This window comes from Bos mutus, chromosome 10 (genome assembly GCF_027580195.1).
Source record: "Bos mutus isolate GX-2022 chromosome 10, NWIPB_WYAK_1.1, whole genome shotgun sequence".
In the NCBI taxonomy this organism is placed as follows: domain Eukaryota; kingdom Metazoa; phylum Chordata; class Mammalia; order Artiodactyla; family Bovidae; genus Bos; species Bos mutus.
Window position 1 is genome coordinate 82,220,592 of NC_091626.1, and position 13,456 is coordinate 82,234,047.

General features: G+C 36.6%; 1 protein-coding gene across 12 annotated transcripts in view; it reads right to left on the bottom strand.

Annotated features, from left to right (window-relative positions):
• HNRNPC (heterogeneous nuclear ribonucleoprotein C) overlaps positions 1-13,194 on the bottom strand; it is a 52,338-nt gene extending 39,144 nt beyond the window's left edge. For 4 of the 12 annotated variants that reach the window (XM_070378321.1, XM_070378320.1, XM_070378319.1 and 1 more), the window contains exons 1-3: positions 13,039-13,193; positions 12,385-12,429; positions 8,408-8,433 (exon numbers count right to left, since the gene is read on the bottom strand). The gene's annotated coding sequence lies outside the window, so the exon portion shown is untranslated. Of the gene's footprint in view, positions 1-7,695; positions 7,878-8,407; positions 8,681-8,765; positions 8,930-12,384; positions 12,430-13,038 lie in introns of those variants that run through there. The other 8 variants (XM_070378315.1, XM_070378314.1, XM_070378313.1 and 5 more) reach the window with 8 other exon arrangements.
• Between the last annotated feature and the right edge of the window lie 262 nt (positions 13,195-13,456).

Genomic DNA, 13,456 nt, shown 5'->3' on the forward strand with positions numbered 1-13,456 from the left:
ATTTGAGAAAAAGCAAACATAGCAATCTAGGTGAAAGAAATTCATTATTCTGTTTTCTTATGTCTCAAAAGCTGGGAAAAGGAAAAAATGGTCATAACTTAAGAGCCACCTTGACCTACAAGGTTACATTTTTCAAATGTTTCAGCTATCATTTATTGCAAAGAAATAATTACACATTGGTCACACTATATATGATTTGCCTAAGAGCTCAGATAATTCAAAATACACACATTTCAGGATGGCATGTATATCTGATTACTAGCTTAAGTGGCTCAGCCATTTATTCAGATTGCCTGATGGTAATTACTTGATTTTTAATTCTATTTGTAATTAGGAAGAGTCATTATTCAAAATTTGTACATGAGTCATCTTTAATACTGCATTATCTCAAATTTACATAAAATGTGGCTACTTTATGACCCTCAACTATGCTCCCCAAAGAGCAAAAACACTCATCAGAAAGTCTATTAAAATTTCCAATTCCCAAGTAATAAAAAGGAGTGAAAGGGTAGGACATGGTATTCTGTAATTCTAAAAAGCTTCCAGATGATGATAATGATATGCTATTGCTGTGGATCATAGTCTGAATAGCAAGGGTCAACAATACTTACACATAAGACTTCATTTATTATCTTGTAGAAAGCTTCAATGTTATCGGTGAACTCAAACTGAGCCTTTAGTAACAACAAATAAACTTTTTAAAGTGTCACCAGGAGACACATTAGGAAAAAAATCAAGATTTTTCAGATTTTGCAAAGATAATACTATAATTTTGCTATGTAACAGCGAGTGGGATCTGGGAAAGCATCCAGTTACCAGATATAATACATTAACATTTCTGCAATAATACATAAGCATAGTCACTAAATATAACAAAGACTATAAATAGTCTCATGTCAGTTGAAGTCAGGTTTTGTGATCAAACATGAAAAACTGTCACGGATTTCTGAATTGAGAACAAAAGATCTGATGGTACAACAAAATAATTTTTAATAGGGAAACCCAACTTAAAGTTACTACATCATTCTCCATCTCTCAGACCCAAGCAACTAAAGTACAGTCCTAGAATTTAGTAGTAAAATGTGTATGTGTGCTAAGTTGCTTCAGTCGTGTCTGTTTGTGAGCCTATCGACTATAGCCTGCCAGGCTGCTCTGTCCATGGCATTCTCCAAGCAAGAATACTGGAGTGGATTGCCATTTCTTCCTCCAGGGGACCTTCCTAACACAGGGATTGAACCAGAGTTTCTTACGTCTCATGCGTTGGCAGGCAGGTTCTTTACCACTAGTGCCACTTGGGAAGCCCAAAATGTATATGGAATACAGCAAATTCCATCTTTTGCTAGCCTGAAAACTCAATTTTATCACACATGAGGATAATCATTACCAAGCTTCTCACTCAAAATTTTACACTTATCTCTGATTAACAGAAGTTTCCAAATTCTAGGAAGGAATAAGCAAAATAACACGTAAGCAAAAAAACAGTCATCCAAGCTACCATTCCCATAGAAAAAACACACCTAGAGAATGCCTCACTCAGTCCTCAAAGAGTACCACCTTAGGGTCTTCAAATATATTTTATTACATGTTTTTGTGTGATAAGAGTCCTTATCTTTCAAAGAAACAATGAAATAGCTATAGATGAAATAAATCAATTATTTATATACAATATTGTAAAGTTTTAAAATAAAATTAAAAAAAAAAAAAAACATGAAGGGAAGGGAATGGATGTAGGTATAGATTAAAACAAGATTACCCCAAATTTGCCAAAGCCAGACAAGTTCGTAGCAATTAACCTGGTGGGAGCCTTTTACTCAGAAAATGTATTAACTCTTTAAACATTCTTACTCTTCAATTAATAGACTTATCAAACATGAAGAACATCTAAATTTCAGGACCAAACTCTGAAACACAGTGAAAAAGACTCAAGAAATTAACAAAATTAGAAGTCAAATATTAGTGGTCACTTACATTAAGTAAACTGTTTTTACCTTTTTCAGAGAGCAACCAAGACTGCAGCTTTTAAAACATGCATGCTCTTGAACAGTTATACTTCTAGGGCTTAATTCTAAGCAAATAACTAAGAGTTATTCACAAAATCTTAGCTGTAAGACTATTCAATTGCTTTTAAAAGGAAAAACGTAAGAACTCAACAATAGAGTACTGGTTAAGCAAAAACACTGCGTAAGTATGCAATGTAATACTATGCAGTTATTATAATCTTTAGGAGAGCTGTATCTAATAACATTTTATATTGATGTTACGTTCATGCTGAAAAAAAAAAAGACGACTACTTAAATGTATATGCCATATGTAGGGGGCCTTCCAGGTGGTTTGGTGGTAAATGATCTGCCTGCCAATGCAGGAGACACAGGAGAGGCAGGTTCAATCCCTGGGTCAGGAAGAGCCCGTGGAGGAGGAAATGGCAACCCACTCCAGTATTCTTGCCTGGGAAATCCCACAGACAGGAGTCATATGTAGGACATTACTTTTTCAAAAGCATACATACACCAAAAAAAAAAGTCTGAAAGGACACATCAAAACTTTTATTCTGGATGGGTAAGTATGCCTTTTTGATGGGCCTCCATTGCATTTTCTAAATGTTGTATGTGCATGCATTGCTTAATTTGGATTAAGGCCAAAATAAAGATGGGGGTAACTTCTTTTAAAAATTCACATCAATCAAGTCATTTGATTAGTCTTCCTTTTTAGTTTCAGTAAAACTAAATCTTAACACAAACCGTTAATTCCAACACAGGAAGCCAACAAACTTTCAAGGATAACAAGGGAAATTTTTTCCTTGGAAAGAACACTTTATTACCTCAATTTTAGCTCTAAAGTTTTTTAAAGTTATCACAAAACTACTAAGGCAAAGACTGTAATTCCTTAAATTTAAAAATTCAAGGAGTTATAGCACACTATGGTTACACAATTTTCAGAATTTAGTAAGAGGACTAAGGGAAATTTCTCATTTAACATGTATTCAACTATTCCTAAATGTTATTCCAGAAAGTTAGAAAAGCCTAAGACTGGTTCAATGAATTTCCAGGAAGCTATATTAGTTCTGAAACCAACTCAAAAGCCACAGGTTAATGTAAACAATAAATAGGAAGAGTATTTCAGAAAGGTCAATCTGGAATCAGATTAGATAGGAAGAAAAACTCAGATGCCCTTTCATCTACTACATGTGTGCTCAGTCGTGTCCAACTCTTTGTGACTCCATAGATGAAGCCCACCAGGTTCCTCTGTCCATGGAATTTTCCAGGCAAGAGTACTGGAGTGGATTGTCATCTCCTAATCCAGGGGATCTCCCCAACCCAAGGACGGAACCTGTGTCTCCTGCATTTGCAGGCAGGTTCTTCACCACTGAGTCACAGAGGAAGCCCTTAATCTACTGTAAGTGTTAGTCGCTCAGTCATGCCCAACTCTGCGACCCTATGGACTGCAGCCCACCAGACTTCTCTGTCCATGAGATTTTCCAGGCAAGGATACTGGAGTGGCTTGCCATTTCCTTCCCTATGGCTACTGCTTAAAAATGGCTATGTATTCCCAGTGGAGAATAAATCCTTAAAAAATGACAAAGTTCTCTCAAATTTTTATTAAAGCCCCATCACCAGCAATACAGCAGCCTACATCCTCAAATGGGACTCATTCCATCACAGGCAAACCTAATTTAAGGCTGCTTTTACAACTAAAAAAGTCACTTACTAAACTACCACAGAAGCCAGTTATGCTACTTATATTCAGAAATAAAATCAAAGAGCTGAAGTATATCGACAACAAGGAGTTTTAGGTTTAATTAGAAGCAAAATACTGTTGTGTTGCTCAATAATGGTCTTTGACCACACAAAGCAAGTTTCCTTCTAACCCTAAGTCCTTCCCGCTTGTCCAGAAGTAATCCATCAATGGTGTTTTCACGTGCATCTTTCCAGATATTTTCTCTATATCTTACACAGTAGAAAATAAACTTCTATAATATGTGAGCTGATGAAAAGTGTTAAAGAGAAATTAGAAGGCTAAATGAGAGAAAACAACAGAGGTGATGACTTTTGAGTAAGAACGAAAATGAACTGAGCAATCCAATCTGTCTGGGGAAGAACCACCCCCGCCGCCCCCACCCCCATCCAAAAAAGGCTTTTGAGGTAGGAACATTTAGTATATTCAAATCTCAGTTAAGGAGGCCAGTGTGGCTGAAGCAGAGTAGTATACAATTAACGAGGAGGTGCATAACAGATCATACAGCACATCTTGTAAATCACAATACAATTTTGACTTGAATGCTGAAATAGGCAGCTATTAAGTGAGTTTCAAACCAGAAACTCAGGTCAAACATTATTATTTTAATAGGATCAATCTAGCTACCACACACTGGGGTAGAGGTATAAAAGAAATATAAATCTATTCTAATAATCTGCCAAAGACAAATGACAGCTTGAAATTGGATCAAGTCACAGCAGAATGAGTGGTGAATCCTTGTTATAATTAAAAGGCAGAAATGATACTGTTTTCTACAATGCCAAAGATGAGGTATGACAGAAAAAAAAAAGTCAAGGATGGCTAACCAAAGTAAACATGAAAATGCCAGTTTCATTAACTGAAATGGCAACACTCTGCAGAAGAAACTGGTTTGAGAGAAGAACAGCAGGAGCCCAGTTTTGGACTTTTAAACTGATATATACTTAACACTCACAGGAGCTGTCAGTTGGGTAACTGGATAGAGACAATAAAGAGAAGTCCAGGCTGGTGATACACGTTTGGGCATCATCAGCTTATAGACAGTATAAAAAATCATGTGACTGAATGAAATGACACAGGGAAGTATGAGTAGAAAAGTGAAGTGGAAGAACTGAACCACAGAGCTAAGTGGGAGAAGGAATAGCCAGAAAGAGAATGAAACCTGGAAGCTAAGTAAAAAATATTTTTAAAAAGTGGCAGCTCAACTGGTTAAATCATACCAACAAGACTGATAAGGATTGAAAAAGGACCACTGGATTTAGTAAATCCCTCTGGGTTACACATTTTTTAAAACCATAAATTATATGATTACTTTTTTTCTCCCAACTGAAACTCACTTTTAAATGTTAATTGTTTATTTCCCTAAAGAATGTTGCTACAACCAGAGTCTTGAAAATTATACTACAAACCTGTATCTACCCAAATAACTACCTTGGATACGTCATGCTATTTAAACTGTTGTAAACTGAACAAAATAGTTTAACAGTGACTTTTTGCTTAAAACTTGCTAAAAACAGAAGTCCAGAGCAGTTTTTTGTTTTAGGCACTTTAATCAAAGATGTTTTTCTAGAATACTTCACATGTCATGTACAGTCAGTCTAGTATGATTATGACTTGATATCTATAGTTTCAACTGCCTGGGTTGAATCCATGCTTCACTTGACATTTATTAGGTATGTCTAACTTTGGGCAAATTATGCAAATCTGTGCTTGAATAGTCTCATCTCTGAAATGTGAAAAGACAGTAATATTTACATAAGGTTATAATTAATACAGGAACTTTAACAGTAATGGACATATGGTAAGTTCCCCATTTACCACTTTCAAGAAACTGAAGTTTTTGTACTTCATTTTTCCTTTCAAATAGGAAAGCTATTATGTCAGGTCTGATTCAACAGGGGTGTTAGAGAAATAACTAACTTCCTAAAGCCTAATTAAATATCCTCTTCAAACTCTTGTTCATTAATACACACAAAGAAATCTTATTTGAAAAACCAGGGCCAAGTGCCCTCAGGCCTAGGATTACTATCTTCTTCAAGAGATGAATAGACAGTGGCCTATTTTAACAGGTCTTCTAATCTAGTCTTTAGTCCTACTTACACTTAGCTCCTAAGGTCTCTCTGCTGGCAGCACCCTTTCATTGCCATATCTGTATCTGGCTCCCTTAACTATCATCTCTTTTCCTTCATGGATCTAGATTGGGAAAGTGCTATTCTCTTCTCTCTCAATGGTCTACAATACTCAAGAGGGGAGGAGACAGTATGTTTTGTTCACTTGTATATGCCCAAGCCTAATGGTGATTTTCAGAATAAGCACTCCAATGTTTAATAAACAACATTTCTAACTTGAAAGCTGGGAATCTTCCCAAATCTGTCACTCTCCATATCACAGCCACCACCAAATCCTAAATTTACTGGTTCCTAATCCCAGTACCATTGCTTTTGGCAGTGATATTTGCCCAGTGAACTGGCCAGTAAAGCCAGTTCATTATTCTTCCCTCTATTCCAGTTTCTTACTTATCACCTACTCCAATCTCATTCTCCTCTACGGCCATTTCCTCATGGCTATTACAATGACATTTCTAAAAATGAAAATCTGATATCATTCCTCAATTCAGAATCTTTTAATAGTCGTCAGTTTCTGGATCAAGTACAAATTCCTTGGCACGGTATTAAAATTTTTATAACCTGGCCTTAACTCTCTAAAAGCCTTTCCTGAACTCTTAAGAGTCAATGAGGCGCCCATCTATTGCACAGTTCTATAGGCTCTGTGCCTACCTTTAACCACAGTGACATTATATCATCCATCAGTCTCTCTCACAAGGCTATGAATCCCCGAAGAACTATTATACCTTTTCGCATTCCGCAAACCAGAAGAACATGACCCATGAAATAATGGATTTGTAAAACGATATCAATAAAACCTGGACCTAAAAGAAAATTTTCCATTCCTCTTCCAGGTAACTTCACAGCATTTTACTTAATTTTCTCCCATTTTGTTTTCCTTTGAGGCTGCCTTCAGTTTTCACTTTAACTAGATTTTACTTTCAATAGGAGTAAGGGGAGGGGTCAAGTATGTGATTTACTCCAGTACACATAGCTAAGTATACCTTTAAAAGCCACTCTACTTCTCTCCTGGCCTTACCCCAGCTCAACATTAAAGCAACTCTCAAGTGAATTATCAAAACGTTTCACCGTTGTTAAAATATTACCGTGTATTAGTCACTCAGTTGCATCCTACTCTCTGTGATTTCTACAGGCTGCTATTATTTTGAACACTTTGACTATCCACATCCTTATTAATCTCTGCATTTTTCTTGTGAATATTCAGTCTCATTAACCTTTGGAACACAGTCGATTCCCTAATATGTAGCTGGGCCACAAGTAATCACTGAAAAAGAGGTCAATCCTTGATCTTTCCTGGTTTGGATACAGAGATTATACAGATTTCCCTGCTTTCTGAGATTAAAAAGTCTATTTATCCTTTTCTTTAAAAAAAAAAAACCTTCCAGTCAGATAGCACTTCAGTATCAAAGCATGTTTCTTGTGGGTTGATTCACACTAAATTTTAATGATAAAAAAGCCTAAATACAATCCAAATTTATTGTCACAATGTAAAGATTACTCTAAATGACAGAAAATGTTTACTAATTTGCAATAATCTAAGAAAAAAAGAATATCTAACATTTTTGTCTTGCTGATCATTAAAACGTCATTTTCATTCTAAACTATATGTAAACTTCAGCTGCTCTTTGCTTTAGGAAAAACCCTCAGCACCCCAAGTTTGACACTCATAATTCCATTAGTGTACAAAACCCTCAAGGGTCCTTCCTTAGGAAACATCTTTTGAGATACACACACAAAAGCCTAACCTAAACATTTCCAGAAGCTATCACCTGCACGACATCAACTTAAACAGGTGTTACTTCCTAGTCTTTCCAATGAAACCAAGTGGACCTCACACCTCTTACCATCACCCAGGAAGGGTGTGCATCTGTTCCGAAGGCCCCCCTGGCTCCAGGTCATCCTGGCTGCTGCTGCTCCAGGCTGGGCATCCGTGTTGCTGCAGCTTGTGGTTTGTGATGATGGGTAGTGTACAGGAAAAGCAGGATGGGATTTCAAGGGAAACAGGAGGGGGATGGCTTTCTGGGAAAATGCCATCACCATCATAGGTGTTAAGTAATACCACACACATTTTATTGCAGCACAGTTTAAAAATTTAACAAATGAAAGATTAAAAATAAAAAAAACAAAAATAAAAAAATAAAAAATACAGACGTCCAGAGATGCTCTAAAACAGTTAAGTTAAAGATCAGGAAAAATAAGGTCACAGACTTAACAGCCAGTAAAATTCTTTCCAGCGTGGGGAAGGGGATAAGGGCAAGGGGGGAGGGTTGGGAGAGAAAAGGTTTATGTGATCAATCCACTTAAAAATGCTAATGCCTTCACTTTCTCTCCCAAGATGTAAAACTCCAAAGTCAATCAGGAGGCCGGAGAAATTCTTAATGAACATTCAGAAAAACTCGATTTTAATCCGGTTAAAAATCATCAGTGTCATTATCATCATCATCATCACCATCATTAAGTATAATAAATAATAGTAACTAGTAACAACAATAAAAAGGAAATCAGCGGAAAGTCAGGAAAAATGTAAAAAAAAAATTGGAATAACTTACTGTAGCTGAAGATCAAAAAAATCTCACTGTAAAAAAACAAAAATAAAAATAGCCCAGATTAGAAAAACGGGAGGTGCAAAAATGTCAAGTCAGTAAAGTTCATTTCTTTTCTCTTTCCAAAAGCAGTTTCCACAAAAACCGCCAAGGGTGAAGTTCTCAGTAGCAGACAAGCAAAGCCCTTTCCACATCATCAATCAATCTTAAAAATACACGAGGAAGTAGAGAGGTCAGTTTATGAGAGGCTAAAAGGCTCCTCCTCCTCTAACCCAATTGCTGCAGAAAAAATAGAAATAGAAATTTAAAAATTACATCTTAAATCCAAGTCCCGTTTTTGGAAACAATTGAAAAAAAAAACCACCTGTAAATTTGCCGTAGTGCACACCAAGTTGCATCATTATGTTTAAAATGTCTTTATAAAATCAATTTTGGAATGGGAATGTGTGTGTTCTGGAAGGGTGGGGAAGGGAGGTTAAAAATCAAAGCTGAGCTCCAGTGAGTAGGGATGGGGTTCGCCTTGCTGCCCTGTGAAAGGAGAAGGGACAGATTGAGTCAGAGTTCCTCAGAAATGTTGTGCCCTAAACCCCCAAGACAGAAATATCTGTCCATTTCATGTAACATTCTGGTAAAACATAACATCCCACTGGATGGGGAGAGCCTCTATAGAATTATCACCTCTACCAGTGACTGGCTTCACAATTCTTCAATGTCAGTAGGTGACTATTTTAATTACATATGCACCTGTATTCCCTTAAGGGTCTCAGAAAAATATCCACATTCAAACACTCCTCTTGATAATCAGTTTGGCCAAAGAAAATTTAGAAAAACCAGGTACACAGAGATGAAGTGAGCAAATGTCAAACAGCAGAAAGCAGATTTGTGTTTTAAATTTTAGGCCCAGGTAGCTTTTCCTACCATACAAATTGAAGGAGAAGGGTCTACTCTGAAGATACATACTAGAGATGACATCTAGTCTCAAAACCAATGAGTGGTCAATCTATAAGACCTGACAGAACCTGTCAGGGAACCAGTTTAAATAAAGAGCACATTAATCCACTCAGTAACAGAATGAAAAGTCAGATGAAGGAAAAAAGATTATTATGGCTACTGACTATACAGTGTTAAAAAAACAGGCAAAAAGTACGTGTTTGTTTCTTTGTGGTCCCACTGTTTACAAATAGTACATATTGCTAATTCCAAGATAGGAATTCTAAGAATCTGATACATACCACCACAACAGACTGGCTAAGATTTGCAATTAGATTGTAGGTCTTTGAGCAAATAAGAATGACTGTACTTGCATTTTAATATTCAGCCATGAGATTTTATTCTCCTTTCCAAATGTCAGTGAACTAAAAAATTTAAGCTGAGCTTTTAAAAAGTGTTCCTTAAGTCAATTACAAATTAATGACTACAGCAACAGAAAAGGTACTATTAACTCTATTTTTGAGAAGTAGTAGACCAAATAAGCTACTTTTACACTTAGACTGTGTTAAATTTTAACTGATGTGTTAAATGTTACAAATGTACAAACTATTAAAAAAAAGTTACAGAAAATGTACAATTATTTGAACGTACATTCAAATATACATTTTGAATGTGTAAGTGTAAGGGATGTTCAGTTATGGTGAGACATTCAGTTTTCTTCTTTGGAATCACAGCCTGAACTTGGTACTCAGTAATGTCAGGATGTTAAATAACTGGTTCATCTACAAACAAATTCTTAGTAAACATGTTATAAGCTTAAAAAGTAATATGAAAACATTTACATCTTTCAAATTCAAGAACTTAAGATGTCTCCCAAGATACTATGCTTAATTGATGAGCTACCCCCTCATAAAAATGATTAACCAAATTTAACACCTAATTGTAACTTTTGCAATTAATAGTACACCTGTAGTTTTTACTTTGTCAAACCTCTAGGAGATTTGCATCCCTTCTTCTAAAGGGGTATTCTCAAAGTGAGGGCTGCCAACCAAGATAGCGTGGCACATATCAGAAACGCACATTAACAGGGTCTACCTCAGACTGACTTTATTAGAAAGTGGTGATGGAGAGCCCAGCAATCTGTTTTAACCAGCCCTCTCGCTGGTCCTAATGTCTGCTCATGTTTAAGAACCACTGTGTAGAGTTTAATAAGGAATCTCTATCCCCTAATTAGGATCGAAACATACTAACTCGAAGATTATAACCTACCACACTAAATGCTATACCACAAAGCCCTACAGAAATTCCTTTTCCCTTTATAAACTTTAGATTGCCAGTGTCTAAGAGAACACATGCAGCTATGCTACATCTTAAAGTTCTGGTTTTCACCATAGTCAACTATCTAGTAAATCTATTATGTACAAAATTTTAAGCCTCCCTGATCCCAATGAGAATGAATGACTATATATTAAGTATGAGCAAATAATGCTCCCCAGACAACTAATAAAATGACGTGAAGACTGAAATACTGTTAAGACAGTTAACAGTAATTACTAATATATAAAAACTGTTGTCACACAATAAAACTATTTCTGTACACTATTTAGCCTTCTGGCAACAAATGACTTGAATTATAAAAAATAGAAATTAAGAGGTAAGAAGTCTAAGACCCCCTTATAAATATAAAACTGAATTTCAGAAAGTTTAACTGATTTGCCTAAGAGGTAGGTAATAAGCAGCAGGAGGGCAAAAATCCAGTTCTCTTAACTCCTAGACCAGGATTCTTTCAACTGTACACTCCCCACTTGACATCTCACACATCCACCAGTTAATATAAACTAATCTTTCAGATTAGAATAACTAGCTATTTTGGAGCTTATTCCTTGCTTGTTTCTACAGCAATTCCATCCAAAACAAGGTCACACACTATGCAAAACCCTCTAGAGACCTAATCAGGAATAAGGTGTGTTTATATCCTCTACCAAAGAAAACAGGAGGCATGAGCATGGGAAACAGAGTCCTCCAACTTAACCCACCCTTCTTAAATCCCTCTACTCCAGCCAACATGAAAATGTTACTAATGCCTATCTATTTGAAATCAAATCTACAATTATTTCAGATATTAATTTTGTGGCCAAATCATTCCGGATGAGTGATATTAAACTGTTACCTTGGTACATGCTGATCCTAAGGAACACATTTCTAACACCTCAAGGCAAGAAAAGTGCCCTTCAAATAATTTTATTGCCATTTAAGAATTTAACCATTCTTAAATACTGATTTCATACATTTCTATTTGCCAACAATATTAGGTGTATGATTTCCTAAATTAACCAATCATTGCCCTTTTAAAAGTCCATGTGACAATCTAAATGCTTAAGCTTTTATTTTTTTTAAGGCAAAGCTTTTGATTCCTATTACAAAATCTATATGCTAAGGGATTGATACATAGCTACCTAGAGTAACAGTTTTTTAGCTTCTGTTCCTAAGGGACAAATTTACCCAGTATGGGCTTAAACTGTACTTAACATTACTTTTTGTGAATGTGTAACACATTATGAAAAACAAAATCACCTAAATCTTACAAAAATATTTAAAAAACAGCGGTTTCTTGGATAAGTGAATGTGATACTTTGAAACTTATGTAATTTCTACAAACTGAGCAAAAATTGTTTAGTAATTTTCAGGGCTTAGCAAATAGTAACCACCATAATACCTGCTTAACAAAAGGCATATAGTTATGCATTTTTGCCAACTTTGGGATGGTCTGGAAAATTAATGCCAGAATATCCCGAAAATAAACTTACAAAATCTTAGGACGTTACATTAATAAACGCAATACTCATAATCTTTTCCCCAAGAGCAGTTTGGGGATTTCCAGTTACCGCTAGTCCTTGCTGTAATTACTTTTAATATCTACTATTCCAACGGGGAGGTAAAGCCACTTGACTTAACCTGGAGACCAAATTCCTTACTAGTTCGGCTGATTAATATGACCCAGGCAATCAACACTCATGCCTCGGTTTCTGTCTATGAAAGATAGTAATACCTACCTCAAGCAAGTTCCACTAACTTATATATTTCAAGTGATTTGTAACCTGCAGATAAAAATCCAGCTTTAATTATTACTGTTAATATGTAAATCAGATTACAATTTTTTAATAAAACTGAAAATATTTCAAGGTCCATCATTTGTTCAGAGAGGCGTAAACTAAAAAGTAATCAGTAAAATATTAAACCTATTTTCATATTTATACCCTGCGGTACGCTCCAGAATTTGGAGGCTTGCGGTACAAAAAATTTCTGCTTGATAACCCTTCCCCATCCCCCACTTAATTTTCAATTTAACAGGAAGCATCGGCACTACATTAACTTGAACTACATTCATGAGCATCTTTGATCATCCCTTTCACAATCTCAGAGTCCTCATGGTCACAGAAAATTAAAGGACAGCCGTTAACACAGGAGAGAGAATAAGAAAAACAGCATTTTCCCTGCCGATTGTGGCCTAGAGGACACTGGGTTAAAAATCTACGCAAGGGCCGAGGCCTAGAAAACTCTTGCGTAAGATCTAATCCCCCAAACCAGAGAATAAATGGGGGCCTGCTTACTCTACCGAGGGGAGGGTTCCCTCGTCCTCTCTCCCACTCCACCTCGCGCTCCCCAAAGAACCCAGCGCTTCCCCTGCTTCCGCTCCCTCCACTTACCAGGAGGGGGAAGGGAGAAGAGATTCGATTCTGAATCTCCTACCCCTGGGTTCTACGTGGAGAAGCCGATTGTTGCTCGAGGTCGGCAACGCGGTCGCAATCGCTCAGTCTTCGCCTCTTCACAAAATGGCCCCCGAGTCTCCTCTGCCGCCGAGGCGAAGGTCTAGGCCCGCCCCACTCCTGAGAACCCTCCTATTGGCTGCGAGTTTTCTCGCTCCCGCTTCTCATTAGACAGTTCTACCGCTCTTCACAATTCTATCCAATCACAATCAGTAGTGGGTTAGACTAATCTAGAGAATTTCCACATGCGTGGGAAAAACTAGTTTGTAACTGGTTATATTTCCTGTCATTTATCTTCTGAGTCATGCTTATTGGCCACTGTACCCTGACGAAGCTCTGGGTGGAAACTTGCCTTTGT